Raw genomic sequence first — 6572 nt, 5'->3', positions numbered from 1 at the left:
CCATGATCTTGCGTGTGCGTAGGAATTTTTTTGAAATTACTACGTTACCCAACAGTGGCATCCGAGCCTAGGTTTTCTATGTTGATGTTATATGCACGAGTAGAACACAAGTGAGTTGTGGGCGATATAAGTCATACTGCTTACCAGCATGTCGTACTTTGGTTCGGCGGTATTGTTGGACGAAGCGGCCCGGACCGACATTACGCATACGCTTACGCGAGACCGGTTCTCCGGACGTGCTTTGCACATAGGTGGCTTGTGGGTGACAGTTTCTCCAACTTTAGTTGAACTGAGTGTGGCTACGCCCGGTCCTTGCGAAGGTTAAAACAGCACCAACTTGACAAACTATCGTTGTGGTTTTGATGCGTAGGTAAGATTGGTTCTTGCTTAAGCCCGTAGCAGCCACGTAAAAATTGCAACAACAAAGTAGAGGACGTCTAACTTGTTTTTGCAGGGCATGTTGTGATGTCATATGGTCAAGACATGATGCTAAATTTTATTGTATGAGATTATCATGTTTTGTAACCGAGTTATTGGCAACTGGCAGGAGCCATATGGTTGTCGCTTTATTGTATGCAATGCAATCGCGCTGTGATGCTTTACTTTATCACTAAACGGTAGCGATAGTCGTGGAAGCATAAGATTGGCGAGACGACAACGATGCTACGATGGAGATCAAGGTGTCGCGCCGGTGACGATGCTTCGGAGATGGAGATCACAAGCACAAGATGATGATGGCCATATCATATCACTTATATTGATTGCATGTGATGTTTATCTTTTATGCATCTTATCTTACTTTGATTAACGGTAGCATTATAAGATGATCTCTCACTAAATTATCAAGAAGTGTTCTCCCTGAGTATGCACCATTGCGAGAGTTCTTCGTGCTGAGACACCACGTGATGATCGGGTGTGATAGGCTCTACGTTCAAATACAACGGGTGCAAAACAGTTGCACACGCGGAATACTCAGGTTATACTTGACGAGCCAAGCATATACAGATATGGCCTCGGAACACGGAGACCGAAAGGTCGAGCGTGAATCATATAGTAGGTATGATCAACATAGTGATGTTCACCAATGAAACTACTCCATCTCACGTGATGATCGGACATGGTTTAGTTAATTTGGATCACGTAATCACTTAGAGGATTAGAGGGATATCTATCTAAGTGGGAGTTCTTAAGTAATATGATTAATTGAACCTAAATTTATCATGAACTTAGTACCTGATAGTATCTTGCTTATGTATGTTTGATTGTAGATAGATGGCCCGTGCTGTTGTTCCGTTGAATTTTAATGCGTTCCTTGAGAAAGCAAAGTTGAAAGATGATGGTTGCAATTACACGGACTGGGTCCGTAACTTGAGGATTATCCTCATTGCTGCACAGAAGAATTACGTCCTGGAAGCACCGCTGGGTGCCAGGCCTGCTGCTGGAGCAACACCAGATGTTATGAACGCCTGGCAGAGCAAAGTTGATGACTACTCGATAGTTTAATGTGCCATGCTTTACGGCTTAGAACCGGGACTTCAACGACATTTTGAACGTCATGGGGCATATGAGATGTTCCAGGAGTTGAAGTTAATATTTCAAGCAAATGCCCGGATTGAGAGATATGAAGTCTCCAATAAGTTCTATAGCTGCAAGATGGAGGAGAACAGTTCTGTCAGTGAGCATATACTCAAGATGTCTGGGTATTGTAATCACTTGATTCAACTGGGAGTTAATCTTCCGGATGATAGCGTCATTGACAGAATTCTCCAATCACTTCCACCAAGCTACAAGAGCTTCATGATGAACTATAATATGCAAGGGATGAATAAGACTATTCCCGAGCTCTTCGCAATGCTGAAAGCTGCGGAGGTAGAAATCAAGAAGGAGCATCAAGTGTTGATGGTCAACAAGACCACTAGTTTCAAGAAAAAGGGCAAAGGGAAGAAGAAGGGGAACTTCAAGAAGAACAGCAAGCAAGTTGCTGCTCAAGAGAAGAAACCCAAGTCTGGACCAAAGCCTGAAACTGAGTGCTTCTACTGCAAGCAGACTGGTCACTGGAAGCGGAACTGCCCCAAGTATTTGGCGGATAAGAAGGATGGCAAGGTGAACAAAGGTATATGTGATATACATGTTATTGATGTGTACCTTACTAATGCTCGCAGTAGCACCTGGGTATTTGATACTGGTTATGTTGCTAATATTTGCAACTCGAAACAGGGACTACAGATTAAGCGAATATTGGCTAAGGACGAGGTGACGATGCGCATGGGAAATGGTTCCAAAGTCGATGTGATCGCGGTCAGCACGCTACCTCTACATCTACCTTCGGGATTAATATTAGACCTAAATAATTGTTATTTGGTGCCAGCGTTAAGCATGAACATTATATCTGGATCTTGTTTAATGCGAGACGGTTATTCATTTAAATCAGAGAATAATGGTTGTTCTATTTATATGAGTAATATCTTTTATGGTCATGCACCCTTGAAGAATGGTCTATTCTTATTGAATCTCGATAGTAGTGACACACATATTCATAATGTTGAAGCCAAAAGATGCAGAGTTGATAATGATAGTGCAACTTATTTGCGGCACAGCCGTTTAGGTCATATCGGTGTAAAGCGCATGAAGAAACTCCATACTGATGCACTTTTGGAACCACTTGATTATGAATCACTTGGTACTTGCGAACCGTGCCTTATGGGCAAGATGACTAAAACACCATTCTCCGGTACTATGGAGAGAGCAACAGATTTATTGGAAATTATACATACAGATGTATGTGGTCCGATGAATATTGAGGCTCGTGGTGGATATCATTATTTTCTCACCTTCACAGATGACTTAAGCAGATATGGGTATATCTACTTAATGAAACATAAGTCTGAAACGTTTGAAAAGTTCAAAGAATTTCAGAGTGAAGTTGAAAATCATCGTAACAAGAAAATAAAATTCCTACGATCTGATCGTGGAGGAGAATATTTGAGTTACGAGTTTGGTGTACATTTAAAATAATGCGGAATAGTTTCGCAACTCACGCCACCCGGAACACCACAACGTAATGGTGTGTCCAAACGTCGTAATCGTACTTTACTAGATATGGTGCGATCTATGATGTCTCTTACTGATTTACTGCTGTCGTTTTGGGGTTATGCTTTAGAGACGGCCGCATTCACGTTAAATAGGGCACCATCAAAATCCGTTGAGACGACGCCTTATGAACTATGGTTTGGCAAGAAACCAAAGTTGTCGTTTCTGAAAGTTTGGGGCTGCGATGCTTATGTGAAAAAGCTTCAACCTGATAAGCTCGAACCCAAATTGGAGAAATGTGTCTTCATAGGATATCCAAAGGAGACTATTGGATACACCTTCTATCACAGATCCGAAGGCAAGACTTTTGTTGCTAAGTTCGGAAACTTTCTGGAGAAGGAGTTTCTCTCGAAAGAAGTGAGTGGGAGGAAAGTAGAACTTGACGAGGTAACTGTGCCTGCTCCCTTGTTGGAGAGTAATGCATCACAGAAACCTGTTTCTGTGACACCTACACCAATAAGTGAGGAAGCTAATGATAATGATCATGAAACTTCAGAACAAGATACTATTGAACCTCGTAGATCAACCAGAGTGAGATCCGCACCAGAGTGGTACGGTAATCCTGTTCTGGAAGTCATGCTACTAGATCATGATGAACCTACGAACTATGAAGAAGCGATGGTGAGCCCAGATTCCGCAAAATGGCTTGAAGCCATGAAATCTGAGATGGGATCCATGTATGAGAACAAAGTGTGGACTTTGGTTGACTTGCCCGATGATCGGCAAGCGATTGAGAATAAATGGATCTTCAAGAAGAAGACTGACGCTGACGGTAATATTACTGTCTACAAAGCTCGACTTGTCGCAAAAGGGTTTCAGCAAGTTCAAGGGATTGACTACGATGAGACCTTCTCACCCGTAGCGATGCTTAAGTCTGTCCGAATCATGTTAGCAATTGCCGCATTTTATGATTATGAAATTTGATAGATGGATGTCAAAACTGCATTCCTGAATGGGTTTCTGGAAGAAGAGTTGTATATGATGCAACCAGAAGGTTTTGTCGATCCAAAGGGAGCTAACAAAGTGTGCAAGCTCTAGCGATCCATCTATGGACTGGTGCAAGCCTCTCGGAGTTGTAATAAACGCTTTAATAGTGTGATAAAAGCATTTGGTTTTATACAGACTTTCGAAGAAGCCTGTATTTGCAAGAAAGTGAGTGGGAGCTCTGTAGCATTTCTGATATTATATGTGGATGACATATTACTGATTGGAAATGATATAGAATTTTTGGATAGCATAAAGGGATACCTGAATAAGAGTTTTTCAATGAAAGACCTCGGTGAAGCTGCTTACATATTAGGCATTAAGATCTATAGAGATAGATCAAGACGCTTAATTGGACTTTCACAAAGCACATACCTTGACAAGATTTTGAAGAAGTTCAAAATGGATCAAGCAAAGAAAGGGTTCTTGCCTGTGTTACAAGGTGTGAAATTGAGTCAGACTCAATGCCCAACCACTGCAGAAGATAGAGAGAAAATGAAATATGTTCCCTATGCTTCAGCCATAGGCTCTATCATGTATGCAATGCTGTGTACCAGGCCTGATGTGTGCCTTGCTATAAGTCTAGCAGGGAGGTACCAAAGTAATCCAGGAGTGGATCACTGGACAACGGTCAAGAACATCCTGAAGTACCTGAAAAGGACTAAGGATATGTTTCTCGTATATGGAGGTGACAAAGAGCTCATCGTAAACAGTTACGTTGATGCAAGCTTTGACACTGATCCGGACGATTCTAAATCGCAAACCGGATATGTGTTTACATTAAACGGTGGAGCTGTCAGTTGGTGCAGTTCTAAACAAAGCGTCGTGGCGGGATCTACATGTGAAGTGGAGTACATAGCTGCTTCGGAAGCAGCAAACGAAGGAGTCTGGATGAAGGAGTTCATATCCGATCTAGGTGTCATACCTTGTGCATCGGGTCCAATGAAAATCTTTTGTGACAATACTGGTGCAATTGCCTTGGCGAAGGAATCCAGATTTCACAAGAGAACCAAGCACATCAAAAGACGCTTCAATTCCATCCGGGATCTAGTCCAGGTGGGAGACATAGAGATTTGCAAGATACATACGGATCTGAATGTAGCAGACCCGTTGACTAAGCCTCTTCCACGAGCAAAACATGATCAGCACCAAGGCTCCATGGGTGTTAGAATCATTACTGTGTAATCTAGATTATTGACTCTACTGCAAGTGGGAGACTGAAGGAAATATGCCCTAGAGGCAATAATAAAGTTATTATTTATTTCCTTATATGATGATAAAAGTTTATTATTCATGCTAGAATTGTATTAACCGGAAACATAATACATGTGTGAATACATAGACAAACAGAGTGTCACTAGTATGCCTCTACTTGACTAGCTCGTTAATCAAAGATGGTTATGTTTCCTAACCATGGACAAAGAGTTGTCATTTGATTAACGGGATCACATCATTAGTTGAATGATCTGATTGACATGACCCATTTCATTAGCTTAGCACCCGATCATTTAGTATGTTGCTATTGCTTTCTTCATAACTTATACATGTTCCTATGACTATGAGATTATGCAACTCCCTTGTGCCGGAGGAACACTTTGTGTGCTACCAAACGTCACAACGTAACTGGTTGATTATAAAGGTGCTCTGCAGGTGTCTCCAAAGGTACATGTTGGGTTGGCGTATTTCGAGATTGGGATTTGTCACTCCGATCGTCGGAGAGGTATCTCTGGGCCCTCTCGGTAATGCACATCACTTAAGCCTTGCAAGCATTACAACTAATGAGTTAGTTGCGGGATGATGTATTATGGAACGAGTAAAGAGACTTGCCGATAACGAGATTGAACTAGGTATTGGATACCAACGATCGAATCTCGGGCAAGTAACATACCGATGACAAGGGGAACAACGTATGTTGTTATGCAGTTTGACCGATAAAAGATCTTCGTAGAATATGTAGGAACCAATATGGGCATCCAGGTCCCGCTATTGGTTATTGACCGGAGACGTGTCTCGGTCATGTCTACATTGTTCTCGAACCCATAGGGTCCACACGCTTAAGGTTTCGATGAAAGTTATATTATGAGTTTATGCGTTTTGATGTACCGAAGGTTGTTCGGAGTCCCGGATGTGATCACGAACATGACGAGGAGTCTCGAAATGGTCGAGACATAAAGATTGATATATTGGAAGCCTATGTTTGGATATCGGAAGTGTTCCGGGTGAAATCGGGATTTTACCGGAGTACCGGGAGGTTACCGGAACCCCCCGGGAGGTATATGGGCCTTAGTGGGCCTTAGTGGAAGAGAGGAGAGGTGGCCAGAGATGGGCCACGCGCCTCTCCCCCCTTGGTCCGAATAGGACAAGGAGAGGGGGCCGGCCCCCTTCCTCCTCTCTCCCCCCTCCACGAATCCTATTCCAACTAGGAAAAGGGGGGAGTCCTACTCCCGGTGGGAGTAGGACTCCTCCTGGCATGCCTCCTCTTGGCCGGCCGCCCCCCC

This window comes from Triticum dicoccoides, chromosome 3A, assembly GCF_002162155.2.
Source record: "Triticum dicoccoides isolate Atlit2015 ecotype Zavitan chromosome 3A, WEW_v2.0, whole genome shotgun sequence".
Taxonomy (NCBI): Eukaryota; Viridiplantae; Streptophyta; class Magnoliopsida; order Poales; family Poaceae; genus Triticum; species Triticum dicoccoides.
Note: the sequence above shows the minus strand (reverse complement) of the source record.